Genomic DNA, 18,648 nt, shown 5'->3' with positions numbered 1-18,648 from the left:
TCATTCCTTCAGCATTTTGCTCCCTGGCCCTACACAGCAAGGACAAACTCTTCAAAAGTGCTTAAATAAAGATATCATCAGATCTTGGCACAGATAAAAAACTTTATCTAATTACTCTCCTATTTACATGTGCATGCTTCTTAATGCTCTTCATCTAAAAAAATAAAAAACACTGCCATTGAGTTGATTCCAATTCATAAAAGCTCTATACGGCAGAGTAGAATTGCCCTATAGGGTTTCTAAGGTTGTAAATCTTTACGGAAGCAAACTGCCTCATCTTTCTCCCATGGAGCAGCTAGTAGATTTGAACAGCTGACCTTCTGGTTAGTAGCTGAAAGCTTTAACTGCTGTGACATATATGTTCAATAAATTAGATTTTAAGCCATTCATAGGTGGAATATTCATTGCCATAGAGTCAATTCCAACTCATGACAACCCCATGAGATGTAGAGTACAACTGTTCATAGGGTTTTCTTAACTGTCATTGACAGAAGCAGATTGCCAGGCCTTTCTTCTACAGTACCACTGAGTGGATTTGAACCACCAACCTTTAGGTTAGGAGTTGAGTCCAAGCCATTTATGCCACCCAAAAACCTTATAAGCAAATAGTGCAAATATTCAATTTATATTCAAATTAATTGATACAAAGAATTATATTTAAATTGATGTATCACTTTCTTAATGGCTATAGTAGTAGGGAGCTATGGTGGTGTAGTGGATAAGACACTTGACTGCTACCCAGAAAGTCAGTGGTTCAACCCACCAGCTGCTCCATGAAAGGCAGATGGGGTGACCTCCTTCCATAAAAATGTACAGCCTCAGAAACCCAACCGGGGCTGCTATGAGTAGGAAATGACTATAGCTTTCTTTAATGGCTAGTTGTTGTTGTTGTTGTTATGTGCCGTCGAGTTGGACCTGACTCATAGAGACCCTTTCTTGGGTTTCTGAGGCTGTATCACCATGGCAGTAGATTGCCCAATCTTCTTGCTTCTGAGGAGTGGCTGGTAGGTTTGAACTACCAGCCTTCCGGTTAGCAGTAAAGTGCCTGAAGCACTACGGTACTATGTTGTTGTTGTTATGTGATGTCGAGTTGGCCCCGACCCATAGCGACCCCTCCTTGGGTTTCCCAGGTGATATCACTATTAAGATTGCCAAAACTTCCTTCCGAGGCTACTACTATAGTAGTAGTATAAATAAAAAGTCCTTGGAAGATATAAATTAACATGTTTAGAAAAACCTACACATATGCTTTAAGGTCTCCACGGATACTTGATAAAGTTATTTTTTTCAGATACCAAATACTATATAGCATCCCCAGCACATTTGTAGCAATTGGCTTTTGGCACACGTAAGTGTTGGATTTCATTCGGTTATATAATGCTTTTTGTTCAGGCTTTGCATGTTAACAATCACTAGAAAGATTAAATCAGATGGAATAATGTGGATCATGGAAACTGTTTGGAGTGTTATATTTAGAGTAATGCCAGCAAAACTTCCAGGGCTAACCCTCTATACAAGGTTCTGCTCAGAGAGCTGAGCCCTGACCCCAGGGAAACTCACATTAGCTAGCTGGGGCCCCTAGCCCCACTCCCATCCTGCTCCCTGCTTTGAGTTTTCCCAGTTACTACATGAATCAAATTACGGGCACCTCTGCTGGGTTTCCTGTGAAATCACAGATCTTACTGTAACCAAATATTACCATCTCGGAAAAACCTTATGCAACTCGCAAGGACTCTTCATTCTCAGGCAACAGTGAAAAGCCTCTTTGTTTTGAGGTCGAACACCTGGAACACTTTATCTCTAGCGATTCCGCACCCCCCCATTCCGGGCCCATGGAGGAGAGGGGGCTCTGTGGGCCCAATAGCACCCCTGTCTGTAGAAGGCTGCTCCACCCAGGGCTCATCAGTACCCTGGCCCTGCAGCACCCCATAAACAAATGGTCTGAAGAAGCCTTCTATCCAACAGAACATCCTGTTGTTTGTTGTTGTTATGTGCTGTAGAGTCAACCCAACTCATAGTGACCCCTCCTTGGGTTTCCGAGGCAGTATCACTATGGAAGTAGATTGCCCCATCTTCCTTCCGAGGAGTTGGTGGTGGGTTTGAACCTCCAGCCCTCTGGTTAGCAGTCCAGTGCCTTGGGCATTATGCTACCAGAGCTCCCACAGAACATCCTAATGACCACAAAACAAAACAGCAGCTTCCTCCCCTCTATCGATGAGATCAGAGGAGGAAGAAAACAGGGTGCAAAGAACTAAGAGAGTGAGATCCACCCTCCCTACCTTCAGCAGCAATCCATAGCGCCCCAAACCCCACCCTATCCCACTCCCACCTCCCTATCAGAATGCCAGCTGTGTCATGGGGAGAGCTGCAGGCACTTCCTTGTGGGGTCAATCCTCACATACATCTGCAATGGCTTCATATGGAAACCAAAGAAACTCCCTGTTCCCACCTTCGCTTCATAACATGACTTTCCAGAAGAAAATCCTGCATTGCTTCTTTTATCTTGGCACCATAGGAGCTCTGGTGGCTAGTGCCTAAGGCATTTGACTGCTAACCAGAAGGCTGGCAATTCAAACCTACCAGCCACTCCTTGTAAGGAAGACTGGGCAACCTACTTCTGTAGAGATACCACCTTGGAAACCCAAGGAAAGGTCGCCATGAGTCGGATCCGACTCGATGACAGTGAGTTTTGTGAGTATAGCTAATCCAGCAGCCACAGACTGAAGAGCCAAGGAAAACAACACAGAGCCATTCTATAAAGCACGAGATTTTTTGTCCTAGGGGCCTAGGAGTTTGTCTTTCCTTTAGGTCAGGGTGTCAGATCATGACCGCAGTCCTCATTGGTGACACAAGAATAAGACCACTCCTCCCAGTACACAAACAAGGAAGATCCTTAGGATAAATGTGGAGTTTGGTTGCAAGGTTCTGTGTACGTAAGATTCAAACACCAATATAACTTTCTGATGTTAATATCCCATTTTTGTTCATAATTTTCACGAGTTGCTATCAAGTGAACTCTGACTCATAGCGACCCTATGTGGGTCAAAATAGACCTGCTCTCCTCAGGGTTTTCAGTGGTTTATTTTTTAGAAGTAGATTGCCAGGCCATTCTTCCAAGGCACCTCTGGGAGGATTTGAACCTCCAGCCTTTCTGTTAACAGCTGAATGCATTAAGCATTTTCACCATATAGGGACTCCTAATATTTTTCTATTTTATCTTAGTAAAATGTAAAGTCAGTGCTCAAAGGGACCAACTCTTATTCATCTCTGGGTCCAGCCATCACATGAAAAAATTCCTCTGGCATCTTGGTGAGATGCACATTCTGATTCAGTAATGGAATGAGGCCTGATATATTCCCAGGAGAGGCTGGTGTTGCTGGGCCAGGCCACACTCTGAGTTACAAAGGGACATAATAATGACAGTATTGCCTGTAGAGCAGGCAGTCTCTCACATCTCATAAAATTCCCATGTTTCACTCTGAGTATTTAATACAGTTATATGAGTATATCTTTTTATCTTTTCACCAAATAACAATAAACAAAGCATAATTGTGTTTGTGCCCTAATACGTGTTTCATCAGATGGATCATTTACATGTGAATCTTTAAGAATAAATCTAAGCAACTAATCGACAATCCAAATATTCTAGCATCTTAGATGATTATTAAGGAGAACAAAGCTATGAAATGCACACTTTTGGCAGAAAGGTAGGAACTACATTAACATTGAGCTATTGTTATTTTTTAATAATTTTTAATAAATTTGAATAAACCAAAAAATCAAAACCACTGCCCTCACGTCGATTCCAACTCATGGCAACCCCATCAGGTTTCCAAGGCTATATGGAAGCAGATTGCCACATCTTCCTCCCTCAGAGCAGCTGGTGAATTTGAACCACTGACCTTTTGGTTAGCAGCCAAATGTCCATCCCACTAGGTCACCAGAGCTGCCTTGGGATTTGAGAAAACAAAGCTGTAAAATGCAGACTTTTGACAGCAAGGTGGGAACTACATTACCATTGAGCTATTGTTATTTATAGTGATTTTTAATAAATTTGAATAATGACCATTAACTTTTACTAAATACACAGATATGTTTTGGGAAAGATAGAAAACCAGCTGAAGCCACTCTTGAGTCTATATCCTGCATAGATGTGATTGGGAGCCTGGTTGACCCTTTAAACATGTGTTCATTTCTCTCTAAGGGGACAGTGGTGGTTCAGTAGTAGAATTCTCACCTTCCATATGGAAGACCCAAGTTTGATTCCCAGTCAGTGCATCTCATGTATAGCCACACCCCTTCTGTCCATCCATGGCAGCTTGCTTATGGTATGATGATAAACAAATTTCAGCAAAGCTTCCAGACAAGTCAGACCAGGAAGAAAGACCTGGTAATTTACTGAAAATCAGCCAGTGGAAAACCCTATGGATCACAATGGTCCAATCCAAAATCAGTCATGGGGGTAGCGCAGGACCGGCAGCTTTTTGTTCCAAATTATGCCTGGGTCACCAAGAGTCAGAGGCCGGCTCAACAACAATCACAACAACAATCTGTTTGCAGAATATTTCCTTTAAATGGTAGGGGTACTATTAATTATTTCTTGCCCAGTGTTCTGTTTCAGGGAACCTAGTGTATTGTTACTCATCTAAGCTAACCTCTCCAGCAAGATGCAATACCACTGTTTCATCTTGCTTTAAAGCAAGTTTAATTTACCTGATTAAAAGTACACCTATGTCCAGTGTGCCTCACAAGAGTCAGGGAAAGACATTAATGAAGAGTTTCTCTTTGAAATAAAATATACAGATTTTGTTTCCCAGTGTTTCCACCTCTATCTTGCTTGCTTTCTTAGTTTTCATGGAGTATCCAATATCACAGAAGCTGGCAGCAGAACTGCATGGAAAGGCTTCTGATGGAGGCCCGTTCTCTGAGAGTGTAAGTGTAACATATATTTTACAAGAACAATGAAAAATGAGTTAGGCATCCACTGTCATCACCTTAGAAGAAATGCTCCCTGGGATAGAAGTGGGGTGGTAAGCAGGTAGACATCATTATAAAGTACTTGACAGGAAGAAAAGCAACCCCTGTTTCTTGGGATTTTCTGTCACTAAGATCTCCTTCATTTTCTCCCCTTTAAAAAGTTCCTTTGCCTAGACGTCACACAAACCTAAAAAATTAGTGAAGAAATATGAATCCTATCGACTATAACTCATTACACAAAATAAGAATTGCACATTTTATATTTGTTTGCATATTTACATCTTTCAGAGGAAAATATAGGATATGCATTCTTTTTACCAGGGTGGGCAAAAGTTCCTTAAACAAATATGTAACTAGGCATTTTTAAAGTATAAAAGTATTTATAGCTTACATCCACATTTTTTTGTTTACCCAAATGATTTAAACTTGGATTCATTCTTTCTTCGATTTATTGTTAAAATGTATAATTCAACAGATTGTTAATGTGCGTACAGCCCTGAGGAGACTGAGCAGCTATCTTCTGGAAACTTTAAAAATACTGGTAGGAAGCTGCTGTCTTCTTTTTTCCCAAGTTCAATAGCTTAGCCATTCGTTTCCTGTTTCCAACAGCCAAGGTAATTAGACCATAATGAGAACTCTTTGCTTGGAAAATGACATCTGAAAGTTGAAACTATTTGAATACTGCGCAAACCTCAGCACAGAGGGGAGGGGGCAGGGATCGTCTCCTCAGAGAAGGAAAGTTCTACAGCCGAAATGTCATTTCCCCCTAAAATTATTTCTTCCTGGGAACGCTCTAAAGACCAGGGGCAAAGTGACATTTACACTGTTTTTCATGGAATGATCAATTCTTCATCGTTAAGGAAACTTCTCTGAATGCTCCGGAAAACGTCAGAATATACGGAAAACCTATTTATCACTTATCTCATTTTTATTTTTTTAAGGTATAACAGATACAGTAAAGTACACACATCTCAAATGTATAGCTTGATGAATTTTTCACTTATCTATGTACCACCCAGATCAAGAAATAGAACATTTCCAGTGCCCTGAGGGTTCCCTCCCCCAAAAGGGTAGCCACCATCCTGACTTCCGTACCCACAGGCTAGTTCTGCCTGTTCTTGGATTTCACCTAACTAGGGTCATGAATTATGTACTCTTTCTGTCTGCTTCTTTCTCTCAAGGTTATGACTTTGTGATCCATCCACTTTGTGTGTGTAGTCAGCACTTGCATTTTCATTGCAGTGAAGTTTTCCCCAGTGTGCATATACTACACCTTATGTATCCATTCTACCTTTGGGGGACATCGGGGGTTTTCAGTTTGAGCCTATTAACATTCTTTTCCAGGCCTTTAGGTGCATGTAGCATTTGTTTTTCAAGGGTGTATACCTGGGAATAGAGTCCTGGGGCATAGAGTCAGTACAGGCTCAGCTTTAGTTAATACTGCCAAACCACTTTCTGACAGAGTTGTATCAACTGTCACTTCTACCAGAGTCCACTCACCAATTTTTGAATAGCAACAAGGGGTTAGTCTCCTAATAAAAGTGGCGTATCAGCTTTCCCCAAAAGAGATCCCACAGATCCCAAGCAGTAACAGACCGGTTTTCGCCAAGTCAGTTCAGACTCATGCCGACCCCATGCATGTCAGAGTAGAACTGTGCTCCATGGGGTTTCCATGGCTAGTTTTTCAGAAGTAGATCACCAGGCCTTTCTTCTAAGATGTTTCTGGGTGGACTTGAACTTCCAGCCTTTCATTTAGCAGCTGAGCTTGTTAACCATTTGCACCACTCAGGGGTTCTCTAGTGGCAGGTTGTTGTTGTTGTTGTTATTTGCCATCGAGTCGGCCCCGGCTCATAGCAACCCCTCCTTGGGTTTCCGAGGCAGTATCATTACGGAAGTAGGATTGCTCAACCTTCCTTCCGAGGAGTGGCTGGTGGGTTTGAACCGCCAGCCTTCTGGTTAGCAGTCAAGTACCTTAGGCACTATGCTACCAGAGCGCCTAGTAGCAGGAGAGAGAGAAAAAATAATTGTTATTAAAAACATGAAAACTATCCCTCAGAGAAGGAATTAGACACAGGTGACAGCTCTGGCATGTCCTAGAGCCTTTCTGGTGGGAAGTAGTGACAGTGGTGCTGACTGGGCAGGTCATGCCCTCAGGGCTTTTGGCCATATACTCATGGCCAAGGTCCTCCCTGTGCAAGCAAAGCTCTCTGGAGTTAGGCCACCTCCAGGGCCCTACATCCAGTTCTCAGATCCATGTAGTGTTACTTGTGAGACTTAACTACTTGATCCAGTAAGTCATCTTGAGCCCTTCTAATTTGGGCCAAACTCTATATGTTCTCTCTTTCCAGAATTCTTTTCTAATTATTGACCAAAAAGAAAATAACAGGGCTATTTACTAGTCCCAGATCCAAGGATATCTGCCACCCTCATGGCCAGCAACCCCCAACCCACAGTGGTTTGCTTACCTTCTTCAGGCAGCACTACCCCTTACCCTACCATTTACACTCAGACCCTCTGAGGTGTCCAGAAGGGGCCTTTTAGCTCCAGACTCTAACTCATCCAGAATTCTAGGGGTGGTAGAATTTAGACACATTCTAGAAACAAAGAAGATAGAAACTGTTACAGATTGAATTGTATCCCAAAAAAATATGTGTTGAAATTCTAACCTCTATACCTGTGGATAGGAGCTCTGGTAGCGTAGTAGGAGCTCTGGTGGTGTAGTGTTTAAGGCATTTGACTGCTAACCAGAAGGCTGGTGATTCAAACCCATCAGCCACTCCTCAGAAGGAAGATTTGGCAATCTACTCCATAGAGATACTGCCTCTGAAACCTAAGGAAGGGTTGCTATAAGTAGGATCTGACTTAATCAAAGGTAGTGAACTAGTTGGTTGGTTGGATATCTGTGAATATAATCCTGTCTGGACATAAACTTTTCTTTGTTATGTTAATGATGTACCCCATGTAGATTATAGGGTGTGTCCTAAATCTAATCCTTTCTGATTGACAAGCAAGCACAAAGAGAAAAAGATAGAGGCCATATGGGGATCACCAAGGAACTAAGGAATACTGAAAGAGACAAGACCCTTTCCCTTGGAGTTGAGAGAGAGAGGCTGTTCCCCTAGACCACCAGCCCTGAATTTGGACTTTAAGCCTGTTAAAATAGGAGGAAATAAATTTCTGTTTTTTAAAGCTACCCACTTGTGGTATTTTTATTAGAGTAGCACTAGGCAACTAAGACAGAGACCACAGTCCTAACTGACAACTTTCTTGAAACAACCAGTGAAAAGGCACTTTCTAAATTTGATATTCTTGCTGCTCCCTCTCCAAATTGAGAACCCTCCACTGATAGAAGCTGTGTGGGCTATCAAAGGGTGACTTTGAAGGCCCTCTCACCAACAGGAGGCCGGAGCCTGTGGGTCAAGCCTTTGTCTGGCACATTTTGCCCATCTCACACTGGCCTTGGTGGCTCCACCTGCTGATTTCCTGTTTGTTTTTCTCTCAGAGCTTCTGCCTCTCCCTCTCTGCCAAAAACTGGCACTGATTGGCTGAGGTCTCTGCTGGGAGTTTGAAGTGTGCCAGATGGTTCAGTAGACCCTTGGCCCCAAAATCTCAACTCAGAGCTCACTGAGGTAGAGTACATAGTCATTTTTCATCTTGCTGTGGCACAAAGTTTGAACCATGTGCCCTGGGAAGCTTACATGTAACCACATAGCTAGTGAGGGAAACTCGTCGCTGTTTGTTCACTTTCTGACAAAGAGGCGTCTGCCCAGGCAGAGACCCCTGACTCCAACAGGCCATTGCCTCCAGTGGAAGAGTTGAACTGAGTTAAGCCAGAGATGAGGTAAGGCTGATGATGCTTCCCTCTTTCTCTCTCTTTTTTCCTCTCTACCATGAGATTTTGTCGAAAAGTGTGCACTCTTCTCTCACTCTTTTCCCAGTTGGAGAAGAGCAGGGGCAGAGGGAGAGGCCTTGGGTACCATTAAAGAGACGGCTCAACAGGGTCAGGTGGGCTTGTAGCCCCACAACTTGGTCCCAATATCCGAATAGTCAGATGGGGAGCTTGTGGCTGTGTGGTGTTTAATAATATACCCACAGATTCATTGGCACTTCTCCCTCCAAGAGGTGAAGTCTCATTCCCTTCTGCTTAAATGTGGGCTGGACTAAGAGAATTGTCATTCATGAATAGAATAAATCAGAAGTAATGGTATGTGACTTCCAAAACTAGGTCATAAATGGCATTAAGTCTTCCTGCTTGTTCTCTCTCTCTTTGTTTTTTCACTTGCTGTGGGGAAAAGGAGCCGCCATGTCATAAGTTCGCTTGGGCAACCCAGTGGAAAGATCCACATGTTAAATAACTGAGACCTCTAGCCAACAGCAATATGAGAGCACCTTCTTGAATGTGGAGCCTCCAGCCTAGTCAAGCTTTCAGATGACTACTGTCTTGGCCAACGTTTTTACTATAACTTCATAAGAGACCCTGAGCCAGAACCACCTAGCTAAGCCACTCCAAGATTCCTGACTCATAGAAACTTAGAAACTAAGTAAGAAAATAAATGTTTGTTGTCTAAAAAAAAAAAACAACTCACTGCTGTCAAGTTGGATCCGATCCACAGTGACCCCTCCTTGGGTTTCCGAGGCAGTATGACTACAGAAGTAGATTGCCCAACCTTCCTTCCGAGGAGTGGCTGGTGGGTTTGAACCACCAGCCTTCTGGTTAGCAGTCAAATGCCTTTGGCGCTATGCCACCAGACCACCTATTGTCTTAAGGCACTAAATTTTAGGATTATTTATTACACAGCAATAGATAACTCAAACAGGAGGTTATTAATACTACTTACCAAATAGTTCTTATTCTACCTTCCAGAAGCAAGAGAGGCCAGACTTCATCCTTCATGCTTTGGTCATGTTGTCAGAAGAAACCAGTCTCTGAAGAAGGGTATCATACTAGGTAAAGTCATCAATAAAAGGGAAAACCCTCAATGAAATGGATTGACCCAGCAGCTGTGATGATGGGCTCAAGCACGGTAACAATTGTGGTGATGTCTCAGGACTGGGCAGTGTTTTATTCTGTTGTACATAGGGTCACTATGAGTTGAAACCCACTCAACAGCACCTAACAATAACACCAAATATTTCTTATTCTACTTTCCAGAAACATGATAGTATGACATATCTCCCCTCCTTGGAAGTTAGGTGTGCAAATGTAATTTATTTTGGGTATGAGGGTGCTTAAAGAACCAGCACACTGTTTACCATCTCTTTCTCCCACTACAAAACCAGTTGACTGTTGATGGGATGATGCTCCATCAGCTTGCATACCAGTGAGAGTCTGGTTTGCAGGAACTCCTAGTTGATGTACCATGGACATAAAAATAGATATAAACATTTGTTGTTTTAAGCACCTGTATTTTGGGGTTTTGTTACTGTAGCATGACTAAACAATACTGACTGATATAGGGAAGGATACACAGAGATCCTCCATTCCCCCGGGTCATCTCATCACACTCTTGGAGCCTAAAACACCAACATCTCCAGTGAGATCTGCAGGATTGCACCCTTAATGTAGAGACCCTGTCATTCACACAGGGAAAAGCACACTCCCATGTCCAAGCCCAGGTGAAAGTATAGAAGAAACTAGTGACAGAAATGGGTTGGGGGATCTGGCATTGTCCCCATGGTCCTGTTAGAATTTTGGGGGATAGAAAAGCTTGCATGTGAGTTAGAGGAGTTTAAGGTGTTAAGTTAATGGCCCATGCAATCCAGTTCTGAAAGTCACAAAATAAACATTGATTGATCCTTTGCTTTCTTTTCTGGAACCATAGAGAATTTGGGGAAATTACTGTCTGGCCACCCAGAAAACAAAGGCCAGTTAGGATTTGTTTTATTTTTTCTTCCCAGATCAATCCACAGCTCCCCCAGGATCCGGTGTGGTTTTGTGCTTCCTCTGTGCCTGTTCTGCTCTTCTCCACACACCACTCCTGGCCCTTCCCAGGCCCCTAAGAGGACCCATCTCCTCCCCGCCAGGCCTCATGCTCCAGCCTCCTCGTTATGAAGTGTTAGAAAGTTGCTGGAGTGAGAAATGAGCCTGTGAAAGCTCGTTGTCCTAATTAAACTTCGACAAGGAGAGTGACAAGAGGCGACGGGGAGGAAAAGGTGCCACCAAGGTCTCAGCCTCTGCCCAGGTCTGGAAGGCCTTTGTCCTGAAGAACAAAAGCTGCTATTTGCATGTGTTAAACCCCATCAAACTCCATCAGGCCCAGGTGCAAAACCCCACATCCCAAACGCCATCCAGGCTTCTGCCACCTTCCCCAGCACGACAGGCTCAGCCCTCAGCCCTAATCAGGGCAGGGGCCCCACATCAAAGCTGCACTTCCGCCACCGACAGATTCTGCTCTGAAATGCATTGTCCTTATAACTTCCTATGCCTGGCGAATTAGGGCAGAGTTCCCCCATGGCATGGCTGCTCCTGCATTGTTAATTAGGTAGGCAGGGAGGGCTCCTCCTTTGCCTGGGACCAGCATAATCATGTAAAGCTGTGGCTTTGGAATAGGCCAAGCTACTCCAGAGTCCATTTCCCTGAAAGCAACAGCAGAGCTTCCTGGGAGAAGACACAATGCTGCCTATTGTCTCTGTCACTTCCCCTCCACCTCCCCAGATTTAAAGCATCAAGCTCTAAGAGCTGCAGCCCTGTGCAAAAGCTGTTTGCTGAGGCGCAGCAGTGGTTTGCAAAACTCCCATGAGAAGTAGTTGCTTGCCACAGTCATTCTTTGCAGACTGGCCTGCTGGGGAGGAAAGGCCAGCCCCAGAGAAGTTATACTCTTGGTCTCAGGAAGGGGCTGCACTTGCAGCCCTGGACCCCATTGGGTCTTTGGATCTACTGATTAGATGGGAAGCAGCAGATCTCTGCCTTGCTGGATGTACCCCTATATCTGGGCAGAGGCCAAGAGGTACATGCCCACACAGTGGGTGCAGTGCTGTTCCACAGCAAAGCCCCAGGAATAGGATCCTAAGGGGCCAGCTTGAGGACAAAGAGAGTGCATGATCAGGCATATCCTCAGAACATTGATGGGAAACTCTAGCTCTAGGGACCTGAAGGCCAGTTTGCAATTTTGCTGAGTCCTACTCTAGCAGTCTTTTCCATCTCTGCTTACTCAACCACTTCTTTCTAATCATCCCTCCATCCCAAGTGTGTGGGTTAGTTTCCCAGAAGTGGCTGAGAGTGGAAGAAAGTTCCAGACCCAACCCATAAAGTTCCCTACCTTTATCTGTATCACCCAACTCATAGTTCTAGAGAACTAAGACAGGTGCTATTGGGGTAGGGGAACCCAGAAATAGATAGACGGTGAACCTGGAGGAGAGGGGGAGCCAAGTAAGAAGTGAAAAGCAGAGGGGTCTTGGGTGGCATGTGGGTGCTTGTCTGTGCTGAGCTCAGGGGAGGAGACACATGATAATAGAAACCATGTTCTCTCCATTCCCATCTTCCTGGGTGGACCATGTATTTGGGCATTCTTTGGGGAGCTACAGGGGTCCCTGGGTGGTGCAAATGGTTAAAGTGCTTGGCTTCCTTCCCCTTTACTTCTCCCTCAGGCCATCTTTTGAACCTCTGAGGTAGCCCTCAGTATACTACCTTGAGTTATGGTTGATTGTTCACATGATGGTCTCCCACAGGTAGTATGAATGAGACCATGTCTTGATCATCTTGGAATCTTGGTGGACTTCTGGAGTCCTTTGGAATGACCTCAAACCAAAAGCCAAACCAGTTGCTGTTGTATCAACTTCAACACGGCAACTCCACGTGTGTCAGAATAGAACTGGGCTCCATGGGGTTTTCAGTAGCTGATTTCCAGAAGCAGATTACTAGGCCTTTCTTCCAAGGACTCGAACCTTCAAGCTTTCAGTTAGCAGCCGAGTGCATTAACTGTTTGTGCCGCCCAGAAGCTCCCAAAGAATACTTGCTGATCCTGAAAACGAAGCAGTTCTGCAGAAACCGAGGTTCTACTTAAGCAGATCACTCTTGAACACTGGCAAGAATGAAATCAGCAGATAGGTATTTTGTCGTGTGTTTCTTTTTAACTATATTTAAAAAAAAGGGGGGGGGGCGTGGATGTGCAAACCAAACCCAAGAATACCTTGGCTCAGGCTCAGCTAGATGAAACTCTAAAAAATGATTTAATGTTATGTTAGACTGTTGCATATTAAAGCAATGTAATGCCTGCTACAAGATGGGAATCAGATTCCAATCGTGAAGACTAGGGCACATTTAAAAAGTTATAGTTCAGTATTCCACAGAGCAACAATGGAAACTCAGCCCACTATATGGAGCAGCCTGGACCTTTCATGGAAGTGTGGAAATACCCTGATGCTCCCAGATTATGATTCTACCACCTTCTCCTACTCCTCCTGAGACAAGTTTCTAAACAACACCTGAGTCAGGGCTGGGAGCATATGGAGGGAAACAAATATTCTGGGCTGCGTGGTCACTATGTTGCAAAGTCAAATAGCTTCCCAATAAACACGAGTTTCCAATGCAGTTCTGGAGCTGGTGGAGAGTGGGGACAATGTATGGATTGGTATGTTGCATTGCAAACTGTGCAGCTGCAGAGGCCTCTCGGCATGGAGGCATCAACGGAAAACCATTGGGCACTCAGCCCACGGCAGATGTGATGGTGAATCGAGCCAGGAGGGACTGGGATGGTGCAGAAGTAGAGGAGACACAGAGGGCCTGGGAAGTCTTGCAAGGTAACCACAGGCGGAAACCTGAAAAATGAAGACATTCCCACTGGCTCCAGAAAACGAAGCTAACTTAAAATGCATTCCCTTTCCTTGAAGTGAGCTTGGCAGGCCCAGTTGTTGAAAGGAAGGGGGGAAAAAATCAACATGTTTTACATTTGTCTGGCTGTAGATCTGAGTTCCCTACAGACCCCTCACAGGCTCAACTGGTCTGTGGTAACAGAACAAAAGGAATTTAGAGGAGCCATTACAATAGGGCCTAGAGCTAATGGTGGTAATAATTTTAAAATATCATTTCATATATTTATTATCAGCAAGCAGGTAGAAGCGTGCTGAGCCCTCTCGGAAGGCATCAGAACTCTCATGACTGTAGTTCTGGCTGCTGTTTTAGAGGGTCACCTGTACTTGTCACCACCAAAGGGCTTGAGGTCAGAAGGGGAAGGCAATGGGCATCTGCCCTGGCTTCAAGGGTTCCTTCTTCACTGTCATGTTCTAGAGCCTTGAGTCCTCAGCTTCCCTTGTTATACAAGTCCTTCACTGTAAAGAGTAGAAACTCATTCATACACAAGTGTGAACAGCAGATGGAAGACAGCCTCATGGTCTAACAAGTCTTGTGCTAAAGGAAGCTCCTGCTAAGCAGGTAAGGGAATTATATATAGGGGTAAAAGGCCCATCCTGGATCCCTGTCAGTTCCTTGAAGGCTTTGTGAGGTTCTTATCTCTGGGCTCCACAGAGAAGTTAGGTATCTCCATTTGCAATGTTCTTTGTCTAACAGACAAAGTTCTATTAGACAACAGTTCAAACCCACCAGCCACTCCTCAGCAGGAAGATTAGGCAATCTACTTCCATAGTGATACTGCCTTAGAAACCCAAGGAGGGTCACTATGAGTCGGATCCAACTGGACTGCATTGAGTTTGGTTTGGTTTTTTGGTATGTGCCAAGCAAGAAGTCTTGGTGACACAGATGTTAAGTGCTCAGCTGCTAAGTGAAAATTCAGCAGTCTAAATCCACCAGCCACTCTGTGAGAGAAAGATGTGGCAGGCTGCTCCCAAAAAGATTACAGCCTTGAAAACTCTATGGAGCAGTTCTACTCTGTCCTATAGGATCACTATGAGTAGGAAGCAACTTGACAATGGATATGTACCAGGCACTGTATTAGAAGTTTAACAGAAGATCTTTCTAGTCCTCACAGTGGATATTGCACAGGAACTGGCATTCCTCGCCCAGGGTATGATCATGCCTCTGTTGCTGTATCACATGCCCCAAAACTCAGTAGCTCACAACAATAGACATTTTATTATTTCTCAGGATACTAAGGGTCACTTGGGGCTCAGCAAGAGTTAGTCATGCTTGGGGATCTCCCAAAGCTACAGTCAGAATGTGGCTGGTTTCACTCCTGCCTGGAGCCTTGGCAGGGATGGTGGGAAGCTGGATTCATCCAGACATTGGGACTGCTGGACCTCAACCTCTCCATGTAGCCTCTCCACATGGGCTATCCTAAAGATAGCTGGGTTTCTTACATGATGTATCAGTAGCAGAAGCTGCCAGGTCTTTTTCAGGGTTAGTCTTAGACCTAGTATCACAAGCCACATTCTGTGTTTAATGCAAGGGTAGGGCCAGCTGAGTTAGTGAGGGAATGGACTGCACAAGGGCATGTACATCAAGAGGCATGTTCACAGGGTCATCTTTGGAAACTAGCTGCTGCTGCCCATGGGTTAAGTATGATCAGTGGAGGTTTACACAGTGCTATGATGCTGAATAGGTTTCAGTGGAGCTTCTAGACTAAGATAGATTAGAAAGGAAGGCACGGCAACTATTTCCAAAAATCAGCTAACGAAAACTCTATGCATCACAAAGCCCAATTTGCAAAAAATCATGGGAATGGCACAGGAATGAGCAGTGTTTCATCCTGTTGTGCATGGGGTCATCATGAGTTGGGGCTGACTCAATAGCAGCTACTAACAACAACAGGTGAAGAGGTGGAGGCTGAGAGAGGCAGAGGGGCTGGCCCAAGGCCACAGGCCACTGAAAGTAGGATTGAGAAGCAGGGCACTGCCTCCTCAGCCTGCCCCCAGCCTGTCCTCACTACTTTCCCCTACCTGCCTCTCAACCAAAGGAATGAGCCCACAGGCACATCCAAGACCAGAACCCTACACAAAGCCCACAGTGTCAAGGGCTGCAGGCACTGAGATAGAAGATAGTTCTCTCACCCATATGATTCACATCTGTCATTGACAGCAGTGAGGGGCACTTGGAAAAATGCCATCAAGACAAAGGATGACTCAATGGAAGGGCTGACACACAGAGGGTCAAGCCCATCCACACTTCCATTCACCCACAATCACCAGCCCCATCGGATCTCTCTTTCCCATTTCTTTCAGATCTCTGCACATGCACTGTTGTCACAGACTAAGACATACTCCCACCACCTCACCCCCTCCCTCCTCAACCAGGAATTTCCCATTGAGTTTCTGCGGGTGCAGCTGGGACCAGGGGTCTTGAGAGGTGACAGAGCTCGGCAGGGAGGGGGCATGACTCCAGGGTCTGGAACAGACCCCTCAAAGCTTGTGTGTTTCCTTCATCCTCCCACATCTATTCTGCCCAAATGTGTTTTTGGACTCACAGTTCTCAGGGAAGAGCAGGCCCTGCCCCCTGGCCTCAGAGCTCAGCCTTCAGGGTAGGGCAGGAAAAAGAATGTAATCAGAGTTGTGGCTTAATGAAGTGACCCGTGATAACCATAAACAGTTTGGGATTTGGTTTGTTGTTTCGTACTAGCCAGTACCTTTCAACAGCAACTGGTGTTAGGGTCGAGCTTAACATTTTTTGTGTCATCAACAAAAAATCAGTGATGTATTGTACTTCCCTACCTTAAAATGGGATTGGTTTTGTTGATTGGGAAAGTTACCAAAACTAAGTTTCTTCAATCACAGACCTTAACAGGAAGGAAGTTGCTAGGTCATTTTAAAGATGAGAAAGGACTGTAGGTGAGTAATAACCATTAGACAACAATAGACAGACCACCTGCACTCAAGATTATTTTAGATTTAAGGCATAAGTAGAAAAGAGATCCCACACAACTTGGGAAGCAAAAGAAAGTTTGGCTACTTGTCCATCTGTACAGGATAGAGCCAAAATAGCTATTTGTAATAGCTCAGACCTAGATGCTGTGTTTTAAAAAATGCAATAGTTTAAAATGTTTTCTCTTTCAAAAACCAATGTTCCAAAAAGGATGTGCCCAGCTTGCAGTGCCATGCAGTCTTCTAAAAGCTGGTCCAGGACAGAGGGAAGGGCAGAGTGTGGGGAGGCTCTCTAAACCACCTTTGGATGGGAGCTTGTATGTAAGTTGGTAGCCTTTATTTTGTGTCCAAATACCTAACAGCCAATGTCATACCTATTTTGGTCACTCTTGGCATCTGAGGAATTTGAAGCCAACTGGCACTCCCCAAGGAGATTTCCCTCTTTACAGTACATACTAAACAATGCCTTACTTGCCACCAGTGTTCATTGCAAGTGTCCATTGCAGATAAAAGTATAAACAAAATATGGTACAACAAGGAGCTCTGGTAGCATAGTGGCTAAAGCACTTGACTGCTAACCAGAAGGCTGGCAGTTCAAACCCACCAGCCACTCCTCGGAAGGAAGGTTGGGCAATCCTACTTCCGTAGTGATACTGCCTCGGAAACCCAAGGAAGGGTCGCTATGAGTCGGGGCCGACTCGGCGGCACATAACAACAACAACAACAATGGTACAACAAACAATGGAATATTATTCAGTCATGAAAAAGAATGAGGTCCTGAAACATACTACATCCTAGGTGAACCTTCAAAACACCATGCTAAGTGAAATGTCAGCCAGAAGAGGACAAATATTGTATGATCCCACTTACACTAAATATCTAGAACAGGCAAATGCATATAAACAAGTTTATTAGTGGTTACCCAGGATGGGAGGTAGGAGTGAGAAGAGGAATTGGACCTTATTACTAGAAGAGTACTGAGTTTCTGCTTGTGGTATATGAAAGATTTGGAAGGATACAGTGGTTCTATATATGTATGTATATAATTAGTATATGTAGTATGCAGTGGAAGTATATATATGGCTGCACAACACAGTGAATGTAATTAACGTCATTGAATTATACACTTAAAAATGGTTAACATGGAAAATTTGTTGTACATAGCTTACCACAGTAAATTTTATTTTAAAAAGCCTTGTTTGGGAGATGCTGGGGGACAGGAAGAAATAGCAAATCCAAGGAACAATGTGCACAGGTGATAGATTTGGGGCCAAGGCTCACCAGCTCTATGGCCCCACCATCATCCACAGAGGCCTTGCACAGACATGAAGTTGGCACTCTCTAACACCTTTGATATTGTTGAGCCAATGCGATCTGCTTTTATTTTGCCAAAATGGGATGATGATACAGAGGCCCAAGCATATAGCTATAGATATTGTTATTGTTAGACGACTGACTTGGCTCCAACTTATGGTGACCTTATGTATATGAAACACTGCCCAGTCTTGTGCACTTCTCACAATCTTTGGTATGTTTGAGCCTATTATTGAAGCCACCATGTCAAACTATCTTATGAAAGGTTTCCATAATTTTTTCTGTGGATGTTAAAAATATCTTCCCTATATCCAGTAAAAGGAGCCCTGCTGATGCAGTGGTTAAATGTCTGGGTGCTAACAGACAGGTGCAATTGGAATTCACCTAGCAATCTGCTTTTGTAAAGATTACAGCCTAGAAAACCCTATTGAGGAGTGTATCCAAGAACATATATAGGGTTGGCAGACAATGGTCCTATGAGTTTATGCGAATGATCAGAATTCCCAGGTATATAGTAGAGCTGACAAGGGGCAAGGTTGTGGTCACTGCTTGGTCACAGCCAGCTACCCAGAGGGACTGAGTAGTTGAACCTGTGGGCTTGGGACCATA

Source organism: Orycteropus afer, unplaced genomic scaffold, assembly GCF_000298275.1.
Source record: "Orycteropus afer afer isolate SDZICR_OR568_19922 unplaced genomic scaffold, OryAfe1.0 scaffold00019, whole genome shotgun sequence".
Lineage (NCBI taxonomy): Eukaryota > Metazoa > Chordata > Mammalia > Tubulidentata > Orycteropodidae > Orycteropus > Orycteropus afer.
This window is presented reverse-complemented; position numbering follows the sequence as displayed.